This window comes from Arvicanthis niloticus, chromosome 4, assembly GCF_011762505.2.
Source record: "Arvicanthis niloticus isolate mArvNil1 chromosome 4, mArvNil1.pat.X, whole genome shotgun sequence".
In the NCBI taxonomy this organism is placed as follows: Eukaryota; Metazoa; Chordata; class Mammalia; order Rodentia; family Muridae; genus Arvicanthis; species Arvicanthis niloticus.
Genome location: NC_047661.1, coordinates 77963214 through 77988606, shown reverse-complemented (window position 1 = coordinate 77988606; position 25393 = coordinate 77963214). Strand labels below are relative to the sequence as shown.

The 25393-nt window shown below is 39.5% G+C and overlaps 1 pseudogene; it reads left to right on the top strand.

Moving 5' to 3' along the window:
- The first annotated feature begins 18 nt into the window (after window positions 1-18).
- LOC117707395 (3 beta-hydroxysteroid dehydrogenase/Delta 5-->4-isomerase type 2-like) lies at window positions 19-24933 on the top strand (annotated as a pseudogene).
- The last annotated feature ends 460 nt before the right edge of the window (window positions 24934-25393 follow it).

Here is a 25393-nt window from a genome sequence, read left to right as displayed (position 1 = left end):
TAAAATCAGAAGGGGATCATGGATCTGATGTGGACTGAGGGAAAGGTGGGAACAGATGAAGATGTGAGATTAATTCCAAGCTATTGTCCTTCGGGTATGCACTAGATGACTGGAATGGATTATTTTATTTTGTTACTAGGCACCATTACAGATGGAATGTTACAGAATTAGTTTCGTTCTGAGATCCAGTAGGGGATGCCATCTAAAAGAACATTCTCAGAGTTACAATTTTTCTTACAGCTAAATCTTCATATTTTTTGGATGATTTTTGTTACAGCTTTTCCTTAAAATTGTAGCACTGGTATGAGAAAAGTGGAGAAAAGCTAAGACTGTTCTTCTTCCTAGTCTAGATAGAAATATAAACAAACCCACTCCCCTTTACAACCTACTGCCTCTTAGTTTTCTCTTTGTAAAGCATAGATAACAGGCCCTCAGATGCAGGACTCTAACACCAGGTTCTGACAAACCTAGTCAGTTGTGGAAGGCTTTGTGTAGTGCAGGGAGCTCCCAGCAGGTTTTTTGGATAGGGAGATCCTACCTTTTCAGAGCATAGTTTTATCAACTGCCTATAAAAAGATACTGGTTAAGAGACCTGGCATTGGGTTCCAGCTAAGGCTTTATTTAGAGGGAAGCTCTGCAGTTGGGTTCTGAGACTGAAAAGATCTCAGGAAACTGTCCTTAACCATGCTTCGTTCTTCTCATTCACTTTCTCCAAGAGTGCTTGCCTCTCAGAACCCTTGGCTTAGGGATAGCCTGTGCATTTGAACCTAATTAATAAAGAAGTTTGCCTAAGAAACATGGGCATTTAGAAATGCTGCCATCTGGAAGCATCTTCTCTCCACAGCTGAAACTCCATTACCACCTGATTCCTTTGGATAATCCCATCTATCTATCTATTTCTCTATCTATCTATCATCTATCTATCTATCTATCTATCTATCTATTTATCATCTATCTATCTGGTCTATCTATCTATCATCTATCTCCTCTCCCTTTAGTGTGCAGAGAAACTGACTTTGGCTCTTTGAAATTTGCATTCCACAGATTTGTTAGAAATTTCCTGAGAATGTGTGTAACAAACAGAAGTCAGTGGCTTCTGGGATTGTATAATATGAGCTTTGGACAAAGCTTGGTCTGCACCTAGGGCTCCTGGGAAGTAATAACCTGCCTTCACATTTCAAAAGAGCATGTCTTTTCTGAGCTTATCTTGGTATTCTAAGTTCATATAATTTTCTTATCATTGTGCTGTCTTACTTTTCATCTAGACCTGTGAAGATTCACCCAATGAAGAAAAGAATAGTGTAGATACAACAAAAGTTCTAATGGAGGTGAGACAGATGTACTCTCCAACCCACTCTGGTAATGAGAGAACCAGAGTATTAGCAGCAATGTCAGGTTTCTGACCTGATGACATGCATCTGTCACATAGAGAATCTTGCTCTGTAGCCCTATCTGTCCTAGAATGCACTCAGTAGACCAGGCTTGCCTTGAACTAATAGAGATCCTCCTGCTTCTGGATCACTAATGCTGGGATTAAAGCCACTCACCACCACCTTCAGACTCAGGTCCTGTTTCTGCAGTGAAAGGAACTGCAACAACTCCTTTGGGAGGGAGCTATCAGGTGTTTAGGAAAACTTCATCTACCCCTAGCATTCTAAAGAGGAAATGACTGTGTACCTGCAATGGCTGTGTTTTTGCATCGATTCAGGCTGTACTCATGCAGAGTGTGAGTGCAGTTCTTGTCCTGTTTACTCTAAAATATTTTTGCAAATGCATATGTGTATGTGGATCCTATTATTGTAACATTTATTTATTTATTTATTTATTTATTTAGTGTCTGCACTTACATGCCCAAGCATGTGAACCAAGAAAGCTGTATTCAGAGGTCAAAGGACAAAATGTTATGTTAAATTCTCCTCTAACTTAATGTGCTCTCAGGGACAGGCTGGAGTATATAGGAGGGGAAAACTACGGTGAAAAGAGCTTCATCTATTGCTCTGAAATAGTTATCATCATGTTAGTATTGAATGGTGGTTTTTATTAAATATATAGCTAGCAAAATTACATGGAAAAAGCAACAGAGGAAGACAGAGAGAGAGAGAGACAGAGAGAGAGAGAGAGAGAGAGAGAGAGAGAGAGAGAGAGAGAGAGAGAGAATACCAGCAAACAGACAAAAGAACATTATCAAATCAGGGGCTTACACTACCCAGTAGATATGATTAGAGTAACCCAGGTGGGAGAGTAAACAAAAAAAAAAAAAAATCATCTCAAATCAGGCTCTTGAAACAGCCAGTAGAAATGACTAGGGAGGTCCTGCTGAAACAGTCCTGCTGGAGCTCAGAGGTTTATGGTGTTTGGATGCAAACATCCACACAGGCACACATGTTTAAACCTATAGTACCGATTGGTGGAAATGCTGCAGACTTAAAAGCTTCTGGACTTAAAAGCTTCTAAAGAATGCTGCCAATCATACTGCAAGCTCTGCTCTCTGCTTCCAGACCCAGAAGGGAGTTCTTAACTGTGCCTGCCTTCAGGATCTCCAACCCCTGGAAACAAAATGAAAGTCCCATTAAATGCTTTCTTTTAGAAGTTGTTTTGGCTGTGATGTTTGGCATCAGCAGTACAAAGTAAAGAATACACTGCCTGGTAGGAAGGCTTCTACTTCCCTGGGTGAGCTTCCTATTGGTTATTCCCACATTAGGTCGATTTCTACCAAGAGAGAAGCAATACTAACTTCTGTTGGCAATGGTAGTTCTAATGTTCTCATGGACACAATGTCTTCAATAGCCTTAACTACTTTTTGTGCCTTTCTCCATATCAGAGTGGTGAAGGAGGGGGACATTTTCCAAGGAAAAACTCTAAAAGACATTTGACATAATTATGCTTGAGTCTGGAATCAGATGACTGGTCTGGTTCTCAGATTTGCCTCTCAATATGTGTAAACAATGTGTGTAAATTTACAACTAGAAGGAATAATGAGATGTGTTCTCTCTTAACACATTTTTCTCAAGTCCTTATTCCCTATACAAGGCTTCTCATTTCAACAGATCCATGTCTCATCCATAGATAAGAACACTGCCCTTATAAATATGTTGAGTGTCATTTACTTTGTTTCTGTGTGAGGGATATGTCATACAGCACCTCTATGTCAACAGTGTCTGAGCAGGCAGGCAACACTGAGTGAGTGAACAGAAAAGTAAGATACAGCATAAACAGATTTTATCAAAGAACAGTCACAGGAGGGAAGATGGGCCAAGAGGTTCAATGCTTTAAATATAAATATACATGTGAATCTAATGTACTGCTTAACATGAGCAAGTTGTACAATCATGATGAGAATCAGGAAACAGAAATTCACTGGGATTCTATAGCAGAAAAATTAATCATTTTGATAGATAAGAGTAAAGGGGAGAGGGGGGCATATGGAAGGATGGAAAGAAGAAGGGAAGCAGTGAGGAAGAAAAGCATCTTTCACCATCACTTGACAACAAACCATCTACATTATGGCTCCTTCAAAAAAAAAAAAATACTTCCTTGCAGTAAATTTGACTCCCTGTAAAGGAGTTCCTCAACCACTTCCACTTGCTCAGAGCTGCCCTTTGCAGGGAATCACCAGCCTGATGGAGCGAGTACATACTGGTTCAGGGAACCTCTTCCAGTGGACTGTGGTGTTCACTAACTGATTGGTCATCCAAGTCTATCTAGACTTCAGTGGAATACCTGAGGACCTAGCACCAAATACTTGTTCTTATATCCACATTGGTCCAAAATGAGTATTGCATGAACTTACAGAAGGTAAGAAGGAAAGAGACAATGTCCTTAAAGAGTGACTTTTTCCCTCCATGACCAGTATGTTCCAAGAGGGATGGGCAGTCTTATCCCTATGGCTTTGCTATTGGTAGCACACATGATCTCTCAGTTTAGCTGGCTCCACTGGCTGGCTAGGTATCTCTCTATATTTGCTTTATATTTACACACCTCTTGTGTCTTAGGGTCTATACAGCAGGCCATGCCTCACCATCGTAGCCTCATGCATCAGTCTCTCATGGAATCCAACCTAGCTACACATTACTCTTGAGTTCACAGGCTTTTTAAAAATCTAGATAAAAGGTTCCATGATCCCAGAACTTGTGCCTGAAAACTAGTATGTTGTAAAAGATGCCAAGTTCTGTTGAATATTCAAGCATCAGTTAGTCCCTCATGAACCAAGGTCTCAATAATCTCTCAGGGTTTCAACCTACAAAACCACTTCCCTTAGCAAGCACATTTGAGGGTAAAAGGTACTTTTACAATGCCAAGCCCTCCTGAAAATTCAAGCATCATCAGGACCTCTTGGACAAAAGCAGCAGTGACCTCTAAGTGTTTGTACTGACAGAAACACTTCCCTCAGCAAGCACAAGTGTGTCCAGCATCCTGCAGCAATCTTTGAAAGTACTCACAGGCACTTCATACTTTTAAACAATGGAGCCTGGGATCAACAAACATGAGGTCCCATTGGAATTTCTTTTCTTAGGTTATTGACCCACTATTTATTGGGATATTTTTTGCACTGAGTTTTGCTCAAAATTTTTAGAGGAGTGAGATGAAGACAAATTTTTCTCAAATCCTAACAGGAATGGATTCTGGCCCAATAAAGACCTTGTTCACATTTGAAATGGCACTCCTTACATTGAAATAGTAGTGTTTGCTGTCAATACATCTTTACCATTCTAGTCTTCTAGAATCCAGAATCGCACAAATCATGGGTTAAGATCTACTTGTGATTTTCTAAGAATTTCTTAGCCTGTTCACACCATGTTGAGCCATGAATCAGAGAACAAAGGTAAAACCAGGGCTAGACTATTGCCTTCAAAGCCACCCTACTACAGCTTCCCAGTGTCATCACTGGCATTCAGGTTGTGGCACTGACTATGCCTGGCTGCTCTTAGATAGGTTTAGTCTAAGAATCAAGGGAAAAATACACTGCAGGATTAGAGTGTTGGATTAGTGGAAAAGAGTATTTGCTCCTGTTTCCAAGGACCCATGTTCTGGCCCCAGCACACAGAAATAGCAGTTCTCAACTGTGGATAAGAAAAAAGCAAAATGCACTTGCCAGGATCCCAGTGGCTGGAGCACTCACACAGCTGATCTGCTCCCCTTTGGAAACTGCTTCCGGAAGCATCCTAAAGAAGTCACGGAACACAGCTGCAGGCATCCTAGAGAGATCAGGGAACACAGAGCTGCAGGCATCCTAGAGTGGTCACAGACTGCAGAACTGCAGAGCAGGGGACACCATATCCTGAAGCATCCTAGAGGAGCGACTACACTAGCTGGTCTACTACCTTGGAGACACCATATCCTGAGATATCCTAGAAAAGCCACTGTACCCAGAACAGCTGGAGCTCAGGATCATAGAGACATCTGGACTCCAAGGAAATCTGACACAACCAAGATAATTGGAAAGGCAGACTCCAGTCAGAACCAGTGAGTGTGAGTAGCACTACAGCTAACCAAATAGAGAAAGGCAAGCTTAAGAATGTAAACAGCAGTTCCTCAGAAAACTGGACATAGCATTACCTGAGGATCCAGCTATACCACTCCTGGGCATATACCTAGAAAGATGCTCCAACTTATAACAAGGACACATACTCCACTATGTTCATAGCAGCCTTATTTATAATAGCCAGAAGCTGGAAAGAACCCAGATGTCCCTCAACAGAGGAATGGATACAAAAAATGTGGTACATTTACACAATGGAGTATTACTCAGCTATTAAAAATAATGAATTCGAGAAATTTTTAGGTAAATGGATGGATCTAGAAATTATCATCCTGAGTGAGTTAACCCAAACACAAAAGAACACACATAGTATTTATTCACTGTTAAGCAGATGTTAGCCCAAAAGCTTGGAATAGCGAAGACTCAACCTGCAGACCACATGAAGCTCATGAAGAAGGAAGACCAAGAGGGTATGCCTCAGTTCTACTTAGAAAAGGTAACAAAAATGTTCAAGGGAACAAATAGGGAAACAAAACATGGGACAGAAACTGAAGGAGGGGCCATCTGGAGACCATTCCACCTGGGTATCCATCCCTTGTACAATCACCTAAGCTAGACATTGATATGGATGGCTGGAAGTGCATGCTGTCAAGAACATGATATAGCTGTCTCCTTAGAGGTCTGCCAGAGACTGACACATTCAGAGGAAGATGTTCACAACTAACCACTGATATAATCAAGGGTTTCCTAATGGAGAAATTAGAGAGAAGACTGAAGGAGCAGAAAGGATTTGTGACCCCAGAAGGAAAGCAACAATACCAAACAACCAGAGCCCCCCAGGGTCTAAACCACCAGCCTGGGAGTACATAAGAGGGACCCATGACTCCAGCAGTGTATGTAGGAGAGGATGGCCTTGTTGGGCATAGGTGGGAAAGAAGATTCTTGGTCCCATGAAAAAAGAACACAGAGTGTGTGTGTGTGGGGGGGGGGGGGGAGGATGTGATAGTGGGCAGGGGGTAGTTGGGGCGAGGTGTAGGTGAGGGCACAGCCTCATAGAAGCATGAGGAGGGGGGGTGGGATAGGAGGTTTCTGGGTTGTGGGAGGAAGTGGGGTAAGGAGATAAAATCTGAAATGTTAATATAATACCCAATTTTTAAAAAAAGACGAAAAAAAAAGAAAAAAAAAAGAAAAGAAAAAAGGAGATTAAATAATACAAATGGAAGGATTTAGAAATTTAGGAGGCAGTTTATGTTAATGGAAACAGCATCATAGAAACAGGAAATTCACACCTTCACAGAAGCACAAGGAGGGGGGATGGGATAAGGAGATAAAATTTGAAATGTAAATATTATAACCAATTTACAAAAGGGGGGGAAAAAGCAAAGCTCTTGTCTTAAAAATAGTAAGAGAAGGATGGTTTTGGAGCGATTGTGAGTGACCATGACTGCGAAAAGATTTCGATAACTCTGAATGCCACCTTCCAACACGGAAGAAATTTCACAGGATTTTTTTTTCATTTTACAGAACAAGAAAATCATAAGCCAAAGCAACTTTAAAATACACCAGAAAGTACACCAGAAACTCAGGTAAAACAAGATGTGGGAGAATATTCTAGAGACATAAAATACTATCTGATGTTATTCTTAGCTCTTGGATTAGTAGAAGTTAATGTTCTGCAAGTGGAAGTTTCTAAAAGGCTTTTACTTATTATCACCAAGTGTCAGTTCTAAGTTAATAGCTTAATTATTATCAAGAGGTGTTAGTTTAGATATAGACTGAAGCAAGAAATCAATGTTCCAGAAGTGTAATTAGCCAAAGATAATTAGCCTGTGACCCTACAAAATTCCAGTGTCTGCAGGGTACTGAAATTCCAGTGGGCCAGGCAGTCACTGCATACACAGTAAGTCCTTCGAAGAGTTTTTTGGTTCACAACCAGGAACAGATTCTTTTCAGGAATTTTTTTTTCACAACCATCTGCAATCCTAGTTCTAGGAAACTGAATGTCTTTGTCCTCTGGCCTCCAAAGGCACCTGGCACATATAAGATGTACAAACATACATGCATGTGAAATATTTTATATGCATAATTTAATACCACAACTGAAAGTATTAGAAGAAATGGACAAAATATACACTTAAAAGAAGTAGACAGGGAGAAACAATCAAACTCATGGCTGAAATGTAGATAATAGAAATGAAGAAATCAATAGGGGGAAAGAGTTCTGTCTGAGAAATTCAGCAATACTGTCAAACTCTTATATAAATTAACTAAAATGTATGAAGAGACTAAGATAACAAAATTAGAGTTCAAATACTAGACAGTGAAGATATTCTAAGATTATAAGGACATATTTTTTTTATTTTTTTTATTTTATATTTTATTTACATTTAAGATGCCATCCCCTTTCCACATTTCCCCTCCCTAGAACACCCCTGTCCCATGCCCCCCCTTTCCTTTTTGCTTTTATACGATTTTTTTAAAATGTTAATCAAAGGATTTATGTTTGGTAATGCTCAATCAGAAACGTAACCCAATACCCAACCTAGATATAAAAACTATCTTTGACTGGTGGAGACATGTGAACATCTGCCTCCATGCCCCCTCTCTCTTTCTCTCTCTCATCACCTAGCTTCTCCTCTTCTTCATCTTCTCTCCTTGCTCCATCTCTTCCTCTCAGTATTCCTTCCCACTTAGCTCCACCTATATATCTCTCTTCCTGTTAAAGTAAAACTTTTCTCTCAAAATACAATTAGAACATACTTATTCCTAATTGTACCAGTGAGGTACAAGATAGTCCTAATACCCAGTCCATCATTTTGTTGATTAACCAGAACCTCTGTCATCTCTTCTAACTAAAACACTTACTTTTGATCCTGGTTTTTTTTAGAATGAATATCAGCTGAAAACCATCTACTCAGATCTTTTCTCTCAAAGTAAATAGCCAGGATTGGCTATGAGACTATAGGTCTTCAACCCCGTCAGGAATCCAGAATGACTGAGTTAACTGAAGTTATGGGAAGCACTAAACATAGCTTCCAAAACTTAGCCAATTTATAGAGACCACTGAACACCTGAAAAGCCCCTATTCTACCGAAGGTTGGAGCATCAAATCTTCAGCCTTCTGGCCCAGAATCATCTGACAGACCTTAGTGATGCAGGGTTATTAAGGGCTGATTACTCTGTCTAGGCAGATATAATCAGTCGACTATTCTGCATGTGTGTCCTTTTCTGGACAGTAATTTGTCTGTAGATGGAGAGAGGCAATTCTTGCCTAGTGGCTGTCACCACACAACTGGAGTAATTCCAAGGATGCTCAATTTCTTCTTAGAATCCACGACAGGAAGCTGTCAGGAGCAAACAGGTCTCTAATCAAAATGAACATTAATATATAAATATTTGTAGCATCAATTCTATGGACTTCTGATGTTTTGAAAACCAACTATCCATGTAAGGTAACCTGGACTGTTGTCTGTTCACTCCTCTCAGCTATTTCTAAATAAAATATGGAAAACACCCTAACAATAAACTCAAAACCATGAATTTGCTATAGTCCCTTAACTCATAGGTTAACCATCCCAAATCAGTTTAAAAAGTTAAAAAAGGGCTGGGTCTAGGCATTGTATTCCTAAATGTGTTATACAGGCACAATGCCCATGAGCGTATCAATATTCATCTCTTTTTTATATTAATAAGAGGCTCGTTCCAACAAAACCATTACTTGTCCCTAGAAAGACAGACCATTATTAACCACATTAGTCCCCAAGCTCAGGGAATAGGGGCGCTGACTCTTCTTTAACTTCTTCAAGCTGATTAAAGGAGTTGAGATTTTAGAAGAGGGGTGGGGGGAAGATTAGGTTGATAAGCCTCTGGCGCTGTCTTCATTGAATCCAGATGGAATTCCAGGACATCGGAGGTTTGGGCAGGTCTGCTCAGTATGCTTGATGAGTAGATACACCAAGGCTGTGTATTCTGCAATATACAATTCTCAGAACAAGTTTTAGTATCAAGAAAAAAAAGAATCCCCCCCCCAGGGGGCTGACTTTTTTTTTTAAAGTTGTTGGTTCTGACAACTTTTTTTTCACTTTTTAAAATTGGTTGTAATATTTACATTTCAGATTTTATCCCCTTACCCCACTTCCTCCCTCCACTCAGAAACCTCCCATCCCGTTCCCCTCCTCATGCTTCAATGAGGTAGTGACCACACCTACCCCCCCACTATCCCCTCCCCGCCCTCACAATTCCCCACACACACTCTGTGTTCATTTTTTTTTATGGGACCAAGAAACTCCTCTCCCACCTATGCCCAACAAGGCCATCCTCCCCTACATATACCTCTGGAGGCTTGGGTCTCTCCCTATGTGTTCCCAGGCTGGTGGTTTAGACCCTGGGGGGCTCTGGTTGTTTTGTATTGTTGCTTTCCTCCTGGGGTCACTAACCCTTTCTGCTCCTTCAGTCCTCTCTCTAAGTTCTCCATTGGGAAACCCCTGATCATATCAGTGGTTAACTGTGAGCATCGTCCTCTGAGTGTGTTAGTCTCTGGCAGACATCTAAGGAGACAGCTATATCATGTTCCTCATATTATGCACTTCCAGCCATCCACAACAATGTTTAGCTTAGGTGGCTGTACATGGGATGGATACCCAGGTGGAATGGTCTCCTGATGGCCCCTCCTTCAGTTTTTGTTCCATGTTTTGTTTCCCTATTCTCTCCCTTGAGCATTTTTGTTACTCGTTCTAAGTAGAACTGAGGCATCCCCTCTTGGTCTTCCTTCTTCATGAGCTTCATGTGGTCTGCCGGTTGAGTCTTCCCTAATCCAAGCTTTTGGGCTAACATCCGCTTAACAGTGAGTAAATACTATGTGTGTCCTTTTGGGATTGGGTTAACTCACTCAAGATGATAATTTCTAGATCCATCCATTTTCCTAAAAATTTCTCGAATTCATTATTTTTAATAGCTGAGTAATACTCCATTGTGTAGATGCACCACATTTTTTGTATCCATTCCTCTGTTGATGGACATCTTGGTTCTTTCCAGCTTCTGGCTATTATAAATAAGGCTGCTATGAACATAGTGGAGCATAGGTCCTTATATGTTGGAGCATCTTCTGGGTATATGCCCAGGAGTGCTATAGCTGGATCCTCAGGTAATGCTATGTCCAGTTTTCTGAGGAACCGCCAGACTGATTTCCAGAGTGGTTGTACCAGCTTGCAATCCCACCAACAATGGAGGAGTGTTTCTCTTTCTTCGCATCCTCGCCAGCATCTACTATCACCTGAGTTGTTGATCTTAGCCATTCGGATTGGTGTGAGGTGGTATCTCAGGGTTGTTTTGATTTGCATTTCCCTGATGACTAAGGATGTTGAGCATTTCTTAAGGTGCTTCTCAGCCATTCGAGTTTCCTCTGTTGAGAATTCTTTGTTTAGCTCTGTACCCCATTTTTAAATAGGGTTATATGGTTGTCTAGAGTATAATTTCTTGAGTTCTTTGAATATCTTGGAAATTAGCCCTCTATCAGATGTAGGGTTGGTTAGGATCTTTTCCCAATCTGTTGGTTGCCGATTTGTCTTATTGACAATGTCCTTTGCCTTACAGAAGCTTTGCAATTTGATGAGGTCCCACTTGTCAATTCTTGATCTTAGAGCATAAGCCATTGGTGTTCTGTTCAGGAATTTTTCCCCTGTGCCTAGGTATTCGAGGGTCTTCCCCAACTTCTCTTCTATTAGTTTCAGTGTATCTGGTTTTAAGTTAAGGTCTTTTATCCACTTGGATTTGAGCTTTGTACAAGGAGATATGAATGGATTGATTTGCATCCTTCTGCATGTTGACCTCCAGTTGAACCAGCACCATTTGCTGAAAATGCTGTCTGTTTTCCACTGGATGGTTTTAGCTCCTTTATCAAAGATCAAGTGACCATAGGTATGTGGGCTCATTTCTGGATCTTCAGTTCTATTCCATTGATCTTCCTGCCTGTCTCTGTACCAATACCATGCAGTTTTTATTACTATTGCCCTCTAGTATAGGTTGAGGTCAGGGATGGTGATTCCCCCAGAAGATCTTTTGTTGTTGAGAATAGTTCTCGCTATCCTGGGTTTTTTGTTGTTCCAAATAAATTTGCAAATTGCTCTTTCTGTCTCTATGAAGAATTGATTTGGAATTTTGATGGGGATTGCATTGAATCTATAGATTGCTTTTGGCAAAATGGCCATTTTTACTATATTAATCCTGCCAATCCAGGAGCATGGGAGATCTTTCCATCTTCTGAGATCTTCTTCGATTTCTTTCTTCAGAGACTTGAAGTTCTTGTCATACAGATCTTTCACTTGCTTAGTTAGGTTCACTCCAAGATATTTTATATTATTTGTAACTATTGTGAAGGGTGTCGTTTCTATAATTTCTTTCTCAGCATGTTTATCTTTTGAGTATAGGAAGGCTACTGATTTGTTTGAATTGATTCTATATCCAGCCACTTTACTGAAGTTGTTTATCAGGTTTAGGAGTTCTCTGGTGGAAGTTATAGGGTCACTTAAGTATACTATCATATCATCTGCAAATAGTGAAATTTTGACTTCTTTCTTTCCTATTTGTATCCCTTTGACTTCCTTTTGTTGTCTAATTGCTCGAGCTAGGACTTCCAGTACTATATTGAATAGGTAGGGTGAGAGTGGGCAGCCTTGTCTGGTCCCTGATCTTAGTGGGATTGCTTCAAGTTTCTCTCCATTTAGTTTGATGTTGGCTACTGGCTTGCTGTATATTGCTTTTACTATGTTTAGGTATGGACCTTGAATTCCTAATCTTTCCAAGACCTTTAACATGAAGGGATGTTGTATTTTGTCAAATGCTTTCTCAGCATCTAGTGAGATGACCATGTGGTTTTTTTCTTTGAGTTTATTTATGTAGTGGATTACATTGATGGATTTCTGAATATTGAACCATCCCTGCTTTCCTGGATTAAAGCCTACTTGATCATGATGGATGATTGCTTTGATGTGTTGTTGGATTCAGTTTGTGAGAATTTTATTGAGTATTTTTGCATCGATATTCATAAGAGAGATTGGTCTGTAATTCTCCTTCTTTGTTGGATCTTTGTGAGGCTTAGGTATGAGCATAATAGTAGCTTCATAGAACGAATTGGGTATGGTTACTTCTGTTTCTATTCTGCGGAATAATTTGAAGGGAATTGGTATTAGGTCTTCCTGGAAGGTCTGATAGAATTCTGCACTAAAACCATCTGGTCCCAGACTTTTTGGGGTGGGGAGGTTTTTAATGACTGCTTCTATTTCTTTAGGGGTTATGCGACTGTTTAGATGATTTATCTGCTCCTCGTTTAACTTTGGTACCTGGTATCTATCTAGAAAATTGTCCATTTCATCCAGATTTTCAAATTTTGTTGGGTATAGGCCTTTGTAGTAGGATCTGATGATGTTTTTAATTTCTTCTGTTTCTGTTGTTATCTCTCCCTTTTCAGTTCTGATTTTATTAATTTGAGTACTGTCTCTGCACCCTTTGCTTAGTCTGGCTAAGGGTTTGTCTATCTTGTTGATTTTCTCAAAGAACCAGCTCCTGGTTTTGTTGATATTTTGTATAGTTCTTTTTGTTTCAACTTGGTTGATTTCAGACCTGAGTTTGAATATTTCCTGCCGTCTACTCCTCTTGGGTATATTAGCTTCTTTTTGTTCTAACTCTTTCAGGTGTGCTGTCAATTTATTAATGTATGTTCTTTCCATTCTATTTTGTGGGCACTTAGAGCTATGATTTTTCCTCTTAGTACTGCTTTCATGGAGTCCCACAAATTTTGATATGATGTGTCCTCATTTTCATTTAATTCTAAAAAGTCTTTAGTTTCTTTCTATATTTCTTCCTTGACCAAGTTATCATTGAGTAGAGCATTGTTCAGTTTCCACCTGTATGTGGGCTTTCCGTTGTTTTTGTCCAAGTCAAAGACAAGTCTTAGTCCGTGGTGGTCTGATAGGGTACAAGGAATTATTTCAATCTTTTTGTATCTGTTGAGGCCTGTTTTGTGACAGGTCTATGGTCTATTATATGGTCTATTTTGAAGAAGGTACCATGAGGTGCTGAGAAAAAGGTATATTCTTTTGTTTTAGGATGGAATGTTCTATAGATGTCAGTTAAGTCCAATTGGTTCATAACTTCTGTTAGTTTCATTGTGTCTCGGTTTAGTTTCTGTTTCCATGATCTGTCCATGGCTGAGAGTGGGGTGTTGAAGTCTCCCACTATTATCGTGTGAGGTGCAATGTATTCTTTAAGCTTTAGTAAAGTTTCTTTTATGTATGTGGGTGCCCTTGAATTTGGAGCATAGATGTTCAGAATTGCAACTTCCTCTTGGTATATTTTTCCTTTGATGAATATAAAGTGTCCTTCTTTATCTTTTTTGATTACTTTTGGTTGAAAAACGATTTTATTTGATACTAGAATTGCTACTCCAGCTTGATTCTTAGGGCCATTTGCTTGGAAGATTGTTTTCCAACCTTCCACTCTGAGGTACTGTCTATCTTTTTCACAAAGGTGAGTTTCCTGTATGCAGCAAAATGTTGAGTCCTGTTTATGTATCCAATCTGATAGTCTATGTCTTTTTATTGGAGAATTGAGTCCATTAATATTAAGAGATATTAAGGAAAAATGAATGTTGTTTTCTGTTATTTTTGTTATTGTCGGAGGTGTTATGTTTGTATAGCTACCTTCTTTTAGGGTTGTTGTAAGATTACTTTCTTGCATTTTCTAGGTTGTGTTTCCCTCCTTGTGTTGGAGTTTTCCACCAATAATCCTTTGAAGGGCTGGATTTGTGGTAAGATATTGTATAAATTTGGATTTGTCATGGAATATTTTGGTTTCTCCATCAATATTGATTGAGAGTTTTGCTGGGTAAAGTAGTCTGGGCTGGCATTTATGTTCTCTTAGGGTCTGTATGATATCAGTCCAGGATCTTCTGGCTTTTATAGTCTCTGGTGAGAAGTCTGGTATAATTCTTATAGGTCTCCCTTTATATGTTACTTTATCTTTTTCCCTTACTGCTTTTAGTATTTTTTCTTTGTTTTGTATATTTGATGTTTTGATTATTATGTGACGAGAGGTATTTCTTTTCTGGTCTAGTCTATTTGGGGTTCTGTAGGCTTCTTGTATATTTAAGGACATCTCTTTCTTTAGGTTAGGGAAGTTTTCCTCTATAATTTTGTTTAAGATATTTACTGGCCCTTTAAGTTGGGAGTCCTCACCTTCATCTATACCTATTATCCTTAGGTTTGGTCTTCTCATTGTGTCCTGGATTTCCTGGATGTTTTGGGTTAGGAACTTTTTGCATTTTGCATTTTCTTTGACAGTTGTGTCAATGTTTTCCATGGTATCTTCTGCACATGAGATTCTCTCTTCTATCTCTTGTATTCTGTTGATAATGCTTGCATCTATGAATTCTGGTCTTTTTTTTTTTAGGTTTTCTATCTCCAGAGTAGTCTCCTTTTGAGATTTCTTTATTGCTTCTACTTCCATTTTTAGATCCTGGACAGTTTTGTTTAATTCCTTCATCTGTTTGATTGTGTTTTCTTGCATTTCTTTAAGGGCTTCTACCTGTTTACCTGTGTTCTCCTCAAATTCTTTGAGAGTGTTATTTATGACCTTCTTAAAGTCCTCTAACATCATCATGAGAAGTGATTTTAATTCTAGGTCCTGCTTTTCTGGTGTGATGTGGTGTCAGGACTTGTTATGGTGGGGGAACTGGGTTCTGGTGATGCCAAGTAACTTTGGTTTCTGTTGTTTACATTCCTGTGCTTGCCTTTCGCCATTTGGTTAGCTGTAGTTCTACTCACACTCACTGGTTCTGACTGGAGTCTGCCTTTCCAGTAATCTTGGTTGTATCAGAACTCCTCGAGGTATGGATGACTCTATGATTCTGATCTCCAGCTGCGCTGGGTTTAGTGGCTCCTCTAGGATATTTCAGGATATGGAGTCTCCACAGTGGTAGACCAGCTAGGTGTTTGCTGTTCTGAATATAGTTGCTCCTCTAGGATGCTTCAGGATATGGTGTCCCCTGCTCTGCTGCTCTGTGGGCCATGTCCTCTCTAGGATGCCTGCAGCTCTAGGGTCCTTGACCTCTCTTGGGTGCCTCTGCAGCTCTGTGGTCTGTGCCTTCCCTAGGGTGCCTCTGGACTCAGTTCCCAGAGGGGAGCAGATCAGCTGGAAGGCTGCTCTAGCCACTGGAATCCGGGCCAGAGGCAGAAGGGGCGTGGTTCTCCGAAGGGGCAGGGTCTGGCTGCCAGGGTCTGGCTGCCAGGTGCCCTCTGTGGGGCTCTCTACTGCCAGTTGTGCTTCTAGGGCCTAGGGCTGTGGGCGGGTTCTCCTACCTTCTGCTCTGAGATCTGTGCCCTCCCTAGGGTGCCTCTGGACTCAGTTCCCAGAGGGGAGCAGATCAGCTGGGAGACTGCTGGAGCCACTGGTATCCAGGCCAGAGGCGGAAGAGCATAAGGACATATTTTAAAAACCTATACTATACCAAATTGAAAAAGGTAAAAGAAACGGATAATTTTCTCAATACATATCATTAATCAAAGTTAAATCAAATCAGATAAGCAATGGTAGAGACTTATAACCCCTACTGAAACAGAAAAACAAAGGTCTCCCAAACAAGAAACAAAACAAAAATATCTTAGGCCCAGATGGTTTCAACAGAGAATTCTACCAGACTTTCCAAGTAGTGTAAATGGCAATACTCCTCAAATTATTTCACAAAAGAGAAAGAGAAACAACATTGCACAGTTTGTTTTATGAGGTCAGAATTACCCTGATGCCCAAACCAAATAAAGACCCAACAAAGACTGAGTGTTACAGAAAAATACTTTTGTGAGCATAGATACAAAAATTCTCAATAAAATACTTTGAAACTGAATCCAAGGACCCATCAAAAACATCATTCACCATGGTCAATTCGACTTAATCCTAGAGTAGATTCAGTCCACTCTGAATCCATGGTGGTTCAACATATGTAAATTAATAAATGTAATCCACCATATAAACAAACTGAAAACCAAAAACCACAGGATCATTGAGTGGGTTTCAATTTTGGCCAGTCATTGGTTGGCCATTCCCTCCATCTTGTCTCTATTTTTGTCCCTTCACATCTTGTAGGTAAGACACATGTGGAGTCTAAGGTATGGTGGGTGGGTGACTGCTGCCCTTATCCCTTCTCTGAGAGTCCTGTCTGGCTACAGGAAGTGACCATTTCAGGATCCATATGCCCCACTGTTAGTCTTCTCAGCTAGTCATCCCCTTACCACCCTGGGACCTCACCACCCATCCAACCCCACTCCCACAACAGTTCTCTGCCATTTTCTACTCATGTCCCCCCTCCATTTCCATTTTCTCTCCCTTGCTCTTGCTCTCTTTTGGAATCCACTTGGAGTTGTTGAGTTTTGTGCAGAGTGAACATTTTGGATCAATTTGCATTCTTCTAAATGCAGACCTCCAGTTAGACCAGCACCATTTGTTGAAGATGCTCTCCTTTTACATTTTGGCTTCTTTTTAACAGTAAAGTGTATGTAGGTGTGTGGGTTTATTTCTTGGTCTTTGATTTGATTTTATTGATCAACCTGTCTGCTTCTAAACCAATGTCATGTAGTTTGTATTACTATAGCTCAGTAGTACAGCTTCAAAGCAGGGATGGTGAAACCTCCAGAAGTTCTTTTATTGTTCAGGATTGTTTTAGCTATCCTGAGTTTTTTGGGTCTTTTTCCCCCCATAGGAAGTTGAAAATTGTTCTTGCAATGTCTGTAAAGAATTGTGTTGAGACCGCTCTGCCCCATATTTGGGGGCCAAATGTTGGGGATCACTCAATCAATGTTGGAACCTGCAGTGCCAGAAGTGTTGGGGGCTAAGTTGTTAGAGCCCACACTGCCCCAACCTGCTACAGTTCTGGGGTTGGAGTTCAGCAAGAGAGAGATTTAGGATGGACACGAAGAATCGAGACCAGAGTGTGATTCAATCCCATTTATTTTTCAGTCTCTCTTCTTCTCTCCAAGTCTCTAGTTCCAAGTCCCTAGTTCCTAGCACCAAGTCTCTAGTCCTAAACCCTAGTGCTAAATTGCTAGTCTCTTTCTTAGTTCCAAGTTCTTCTCCAAGTTCCAAGTCTCAAGTACAAGTGTCTAAATATTTCTTCTGTCTGCCTCTTGCCTTTTATATGTCTCACTTCTTTCTTTTTTTTTTTTTTTTTTTTTTTTTTTTTTTTTTGGTTTTTTCGAGACAGGGTTTCTCTGTGTAGTCCTGGCTGTCCTGGAACTCACTTTGTAGACCAGGCTGGCCTCGAACTCAGAAATCCGCCTGCCTCTGCCTCCCAAGTGCTGGGATTAAAGGCGTGCGCCACCACCGCCCAGCTAAGTCTCACTTCTAAGCCACGCCTTTAAGTCATGCCTTTAAGTTTTATCTCTAAATTACACCTTTAAGTCACACCTTTAAGTCTCGGCTTTAAATAACACCTTTAAGTCTCACACACCCAAGAGAAAATCATGGGTATCTAAAACAAGATGTTATCAGAGTGTGCTCAGCTGTTGTAGGCTATCGTAAACAAGTCTCTTGTCAGGGTATATGGCTCAAGATGGCTACAAGGATGCTAGTCGCCTTCTGTCAGCTCCCCACAGAATTGTGTTGGAATTTTGGTGGGAATTGCATTGAATCTGTAGAATACTTTAGGTGAGATGTCCATTTTCACTATGTTAATCCTACCAATAATTCATGAGCATGGAAGATCTTTCCATCTTCTGTGGCCTTCCTCAATTTTTTTCTTCAGAGATGTGAAACTTTTGTCATATACATCTTTGAAACTCTTCTCATATACATCCTTCGAGTGCTTGATTAGAATTACACCAAGATATTGTAGGCATAAATTTTTTGCAGTCTAATTTAATAAATATTCAGCCTCTCCTCTTGCTCACCACACACCAAGACAGTGGAAGAGAAAAATTATTGGGATGTGGGGGAAGTGATCATGTTTAGCAATAGTTCTTTGGGGGTGAGCTCAATCTTCTTTGTCAGCAGTTCAATCCCATAGCAAATACCAAATACAAATCAGCAGCTACATTCCAGTCCTCTTCGCAGGCAGACAACCCACACAAACTACCAGCTGTAGTTGAATCCTTGAGAAACCAAAAGGCTTGGCAACTGGCCTGAGAAGAGGCCACAGAAGCTGCAAGCTGCCACAGGAACTTCACAAGCAGTTCTGTAGTGAGTTGCTTTCAATAGAGCCATTAACCACTAGTGGAGCTCAACAGTGCTAAATCAGGTGAACCAATATCTGTATGTAGTTAGCAACAAATAGCAAGGTGGAGCAAACAAAACCAATGTTTCAGCCCATACTGTCTGTGGGGCCATATTTATATCCTTCATCATACATCCTTTCACATGTCCACTGTAGCAAAACATCCTTTCACTTGTCTGCCCAGGAAAATATTCCTTGACATTTCTACTTTAGCAAGACATCCCTTCACCTGTGTGCCCCAACAAAACATCATTTGACATAACTGACTTTTAAACCTACAAGTTTCAACTTTAACATGTTTTATATTATTTGTGGCTATTTTGAAGGGTATTGCTTCCTTAACTTCTTTCTCAGCTTGTTTACCATTTGTATAAAGGAGAGATAGTAATATTTTTGAGTTAATTTTGTATCCAGCCACTTTACTGAAGGTGTTTATTAGATATAAGAGTTCTCTGGTAGAATTTTGAGGGTCACTTACATATACTATCATACCATTTGTGAATAGTGATACTATACTTCTTCTTTTCCAGTTTGTATTCCCCTGATCACCTCAAATTGTCTTATTGCTCTAGCTAGAACTTCAAGTACTATATTGGAGAGAGGGGGCAGCCTTATCTTGTCCCTGATTTTAGTGGAATTGCCTCAAGTTTCTCTCTATTTAATTTGATGTTAGTTATTGGCTTGCTGGATATTGCCTTTAATATGTTTAGCTATAGCCATTGTATTCTTTATCTCTCCAATACTTTTAACATGAAAGGGTCTTGGATTTTGTCAAAGGTTTTTTCAGCATCTAATGAGATCATCATGTGTTTTTCTTTCTATTTTTTTAATATGGTAGATTACATTGCTGGATTTTCATATATTAAACCACCCCTATATCTGTGGGATAAAGTCAAGTTAATCATGGTGGATGATTTCTTTAATGTGTTCTTGGATTTCTGTAACAAGTATTTTACCAACTATTTTTTCATCACTACTCATGAGGGAAATTGCTCTGAAATTCTCTTTCTTTATTGAGTATTTGTGTGTTGTAGGTATCAAGGTGACTGTAATTTCACAGAAGGAGTTTTGCAATGTTCCTTCTGTTTATATTTTGTAGAATAGTTTGAGCAATATTGGTATTATCTCTTCTTTGAAAGTCTGGTAGAATTCTGCACTAAAACCTCTGGCCCTGGACTTTTTTGTTGTTATTGTTATGAGACTTTTAATGACTTCTTCTATTTCCTTAGGAGTTATAGGAGTATTCAGATAGTTTACCTGATAGTGACTTAACTTTGGTAATAGGTATCCATCTAGAAAATCATCCACCATTTCGTTCATATTTTACAATTTTGTGGAGTACAGCCTGTTGAAGTAAGGCTTAAAGGTTCCTGACATCCACATCAGTGTCTACAGGAAGTGCATGCTGACAAGAGCCTCATATAGCTGTCTCCTTAGAGGCCTTCCCGAGTCTGACATATTCAGAGGCAGATGCTCACAGCTAACCATTGATCTGATTAAGGGGTTTTTAATAGAGGAGTTACAGAGAACACTGAAGGAGCTGAAAGTGTTGGTGGCCCCATGAGAAGAGCAACAATACCAATCAATCAGAGCTCCCCAGGGTCTAAACCACCAGCCTGGGAGCACATAGGGAGGGACCCATGACTCCATTTGTATATGTAGGGGAAGATAGCCTTCTCAGGCATAAGTGGGAGAGGAGATCCTTGGTCCCATGAAGTCTGAACACCAAGTGGAGGGGAATTTGAGAGTGGAGAGGTGGGAGTCGGGGGGTAGGTTGGGGGCACATTCTCATAGAAGCAGGAGGAGAAGGATGGAATTGGCGGTTCCTGGATGATGGGGGAAATGGGGTAAGGGGATAAAATCTGAAATGTAAATGAAATATCCAATTAAAAATAGAAAAAAAAGACTTAAATGTTCTTTTAATTTCTTCAATGGCTATTGTTATATTTCCTTTTTTGTTTCTGATTGTATTGATTTAGGTACTGTCTCTGGCTTTTTGATAATTTGACTAAGAATTTCCCTATCTTGTTAATTTTCTCAAAGACTCAACCCTTGGTTTTCTTGATTATCTGTATTGTTTTCTTTGTCTTTAATTGATTGATTTCAGCATTGACTTTGATTATTTCTTGCCATCTACTCCTCCTGGGTGTGTTTGATTCTTTTTGTTCTAGATTTTTCAGATGTACTTTTGAATTGTTTGTAAGAGAACTCTCCAATTTATTTATGAAGGCATGTAATCCTATGAACTTTCCTCTCAAAACTGTGTTCATTGTATCCTGTAAGTTTGGATATGTTGTGCCCTCATTTTAATTGAATTCTAGAAAGTTTTTAATTTTTTTCTTTATTTCTTTTCAGACCCAGTGATCATTGAAGAGAGAGTTGTTCAGTTTTCATAAGTAAGTAGATTTTCTGTTGTTTCTGTTGTTGTTGAAGTTCGACTTTAACCATGGAGATCTGATAATATGCAAGGGGTTATTTCAGTCTTCTTGTATCTGTTAAAGATTGCTTTGTGACCAATTATATGGTCAATTTGAGAGATGGTTCCATAAGATACTGAGAAGAAGACATATTCTTTTGTGTTTGGATGAAATAGTCTATACATATCTGTTAGGTCCATTTGAATTATAACTTCTGTTAAATTTACTATTTCTCTTGTTTAATATCTGTTTCAATGACCTGTCCATTGGTGAGAGTAGGGTGGTAAAGTTTCCCACTATTAATGTATGGGGTCTAATGTATGACTTAAGCTTTAGTTATTTATTTTTGTGAATGTGGGTACACTTGAATTTTGAGCATGGATTTTCAAAATTGAGAAGTCCTCTTGGTGGATTTTTCCTTTGATGAGTATGAAGTGTCTTCCCCTGTCTCTTTTGATTACTATTAGTTGAAAGTCTATTTTATTAGATATTAGAATGGATTCTCCTGCTTGCTTGTTGGGTCTGTTTTCTTGGAAATCCTTTTTCCAGTCCTTTACTCTAAGATTATGCCTATCTTTGTAACTTAGATGTGTTTCTTGTATACAACAGAATGATGGAGCCTCTTTACACATCCATTCTGTTAGCCCATATCTTTTGTGTGTGTGTTAGGGGTGGGGAGAAAATTTATTCAATTGATGTTAAAAGATAATAATGACCAATGATTGTTAATGTTCGTTATTTTGATGTTGATGGTAGTAGTGGGGGTGTGTGTGTTTCTCTTCTTTTGATTTTCATGTTGTGAAATTATGTATTCTTTTTTTTTTTAGTATAATTAGCCTCATTGGATTGGATTTTTCTTTCTATTATTTTCTGTAGGGCTCAGTTAGTTGAAATATATTGTTCAAACTTGGTTTTGTTGTAGAAACCTTAGCTTTTCATCTATGGTGATCAAAAGTTTTGCTGGGTATATTAGTATTAGCTGACATCTGTGGTCTCTTAGGGTCTACAGGACACCTGCCCAGGCTTTTAGAATGTCTGTTGAGAAGTTGGATGTAATTCTGATATTTATGTCTTTATATGTAACTTGGACTTTTCCCCTTGCAGCTTTTAATATTTTTTCTTTGTTCTGTACATTTAGTGTTTTAATTTTTATGTGGTGGGAGCATTTTTTTCTGGTCCAATGTGTTTCGTGTTCTGTATGCATTTTGTATGTTTATAGGCATGTCTTTCTTTAGGTTAGGGAAGGTTTCTTCTGTGATTTGTTGAAGATGTTTCCAGGGCCTATGAGCTGGGACTATTCTCCTGCTTCTTCTTTTCCTATTATTCTTAGGTTTGGACTTTTCATAGTGTCCCAAATTTCCTGGATGTGTTGTGTCATGAACTTCTTGGATTTTATATTTTTGTTGACCAATGAATCAATTTCTTCCAACATATCTTCTATGCCTAAGATTTCCTCTTCCACCTTCTGCATTCTGTTGGTGATGCTCATGTCTGTTGCTTCTGTTCTCTTCCCTGACAATCCATGATTGTTTCTGTTTTCTTTATTGCTTCCATGTCCATTTTCAGTTCCTGGACAGTTTTGTTCATAACCTTCACCTGTTTGCTTCTACTTTCCTGTACTTTTTTAGAATTATTTATTTCCTCTTTAGAGGCCTCAACCTATTTAAGTGTATTTTCCTGTGTTTCTTTAAAGGGTTTGTCATTACCACTTTAAAAATTCTATCATCTTTATAAGATTGGATTTAAGATCATCTTCTTGAGCTTCAGGAAGATCATAACTTCAAGCCCAGGCTGGACTATGTATTAAGACTCTATTTGGAAAGTGAAATGAAAAACAATCACTCTATACCTGTGTGGGCATGCTATAAATTCTGAACTACTTCTAATAATATGTTACCTTGCATTTTTTAATTAAAAAATAACCCTCGTTTAATGAAATGAAACAAATGAAGATTAGTAACTGTTTACTTGTATTTGGTGGGAAACTCTTTTTTTTAAAACTATTTGTTGTTTCTGGGGATCAAACCCTGCACACAAGGCAAAGGCTCATTCACTGAGCAATATCCCAAACCAATGTATTGATGTCAGTATTTAGAACATATAAAGGAGTACTTTTTCAGAGGAAAAAAATCTTAGGAAGTACTTTTCAAAGTAAAAATGTTGGTTAGTTTTAGTCAGCATGACACATAGTAGTCACCTGGAAGACAGAACCTCAACTTCAGAATTGCTCCCATCAGATTAGGCTGTGGATGTTTCTGTGGGTTATTATTTTTTTTTATTAACCATTGATATGAGAGGGTCCAGAGCTTGTGGTCTGTGTTAACACTGAGCAAGTAGTTTGTCCTGGGTTCTATATATAAGCGAGCTGAGCAGCCATAGGAAGCAAGGAAGTGAGTAGCATTTGTCCATGGTTTCTGCCTTTGTCCTTGCAGTGCCTTTCCTCCATGTTGAACTGTGATTGGGATTCATGAACCATGACAACCATTCTGTCCCACTTTTCTGTAATCATAGTGTTTATCACAGAAACTGAAGGAAACTAGGACAGTGACTCAGTGGGAGGGGCCTTTTGTAAAAAGTGGAAGAAAAGTGGTTTGATCCCTATCCCTGAAATAAAATTAGTACAAAGAAACACACATACTCATGGTGTGTGTGTGTGTGTGTGTGTGTGTGTGTGTGTGTGTGTGTGTGTCTGAGAGAAGGAGACAGAGAGAGAGAGAGAGAGAGAGAGAGAGAGAGAGAGAGAGACCCTTTATGAACTAAGAAACCTAGAAATCTTTTTCACCAGAATTTGTATGTCATCTCTTCTAATTTGGCGTTATTCCAAACTATAAAATGGTATGTTTGATTCCATATAAAATGGGAATGCAATTAGGTCTATAGTAGCCCTTCCCCCGGAAGTGGAATGAAGACCAATGTAACCCCATTGCCACCATGGGCCCTTTGTCTTATTTGGTAGCAATAATGGTACACTTACTATGAGCAGGTACTCAACAACAATTGGATGCTTTTAAAGAGGCCTTCATCTATAGCAGCTCAATAATTGTGGCTGGACCAAATTCCTACAATGAGATCATCCAGAATGGCTGTAAGGAAGACCATCATGAGAGTACATGTACTGTTCCATACCTATACATTAAAAAATATGGCTGAGAAGGCAGTGCTGGCAGCCAATAAGAGCATCCTGAAAAATAGTAGCACTTTGAATAGTTGTGTCTTAAGACCCATCTACATTTAGGGAAAAAGAAGCTCAAAACTTTCTAACATAATGATTAGGTCCCTCAAAAATCAGGGTATTCTGAATGCTACTGGAAAATTCTCCATAGCCAATACAGTGTATGTGGGCAATGAGAACTGGGCACACATTTTGACTGCCAGGGGCCTTCAAGACCCCAAGTAGTCACAAAGCATCCAAAGACAGTTCTATTACATCAGATGATACCCCTCACCAAAGCTATGATGATTTAAATTATACCCTGAGCAAGGAATGGGACCTCCATCTTAATTCCAGCTGGAGCCTTGTGTACTGCTCCTGGTGTACTGACTTGCCTTCATACGGAAACTGTGAGCTTCCTGCTATGTTCAGTCTACAAATATAAGCCACCCTTTAGCTGCTTATTGGTCACAATGTCAAATAGTGTGTTTGCCTTCTCCTACAAGAAAGCTCAGTGAGACTTGTGCTACGAGCCACCTGTCAGATGGGAGAAAGCCAAGCAGAAAACCTCAGATTGGATAGGAAACTGGTGGAGCAGCACAGAAAGATACTGAATAAAAAGTCTCAATGATGGGAAGAGGGTGGGGATGTGGCTATGGGTGTTAACTGGTCCTCTAGGAGGGACAGAGGCCCAACTCAGGTCTTGCTGCCTCCCTTTGATACAGAGGCTAGCTTAGCATTAATCAAGTCACCAGAAGCTTTGCCAGTCACTGACATAGCCAATAGCCTTCTTCTTAAAGCCTCTGCCCACAGGCAAAGACACACAGGCAGCTGTGCCCCAGCTCCTGGGTCCAAGCTCCTCAGCACCTCTTGTACCTTAAGGCTCTCTTCATTATTTCATCTCCCCATTCAAAGCATTTCTAACCTTCAGGAAATTCTGCTTCTTTATAAAGTTCTAAGTAAGGAACAATAAATATTCATCAATACCTCATCTGTCGATTGCGTTTTTCTGTAAATAAACAATTCTATGTCCCTGCTGTGTCCAGACATGGCTGTTCTGGAATCAGAAGGAGATCATAGATCTGAGGTGG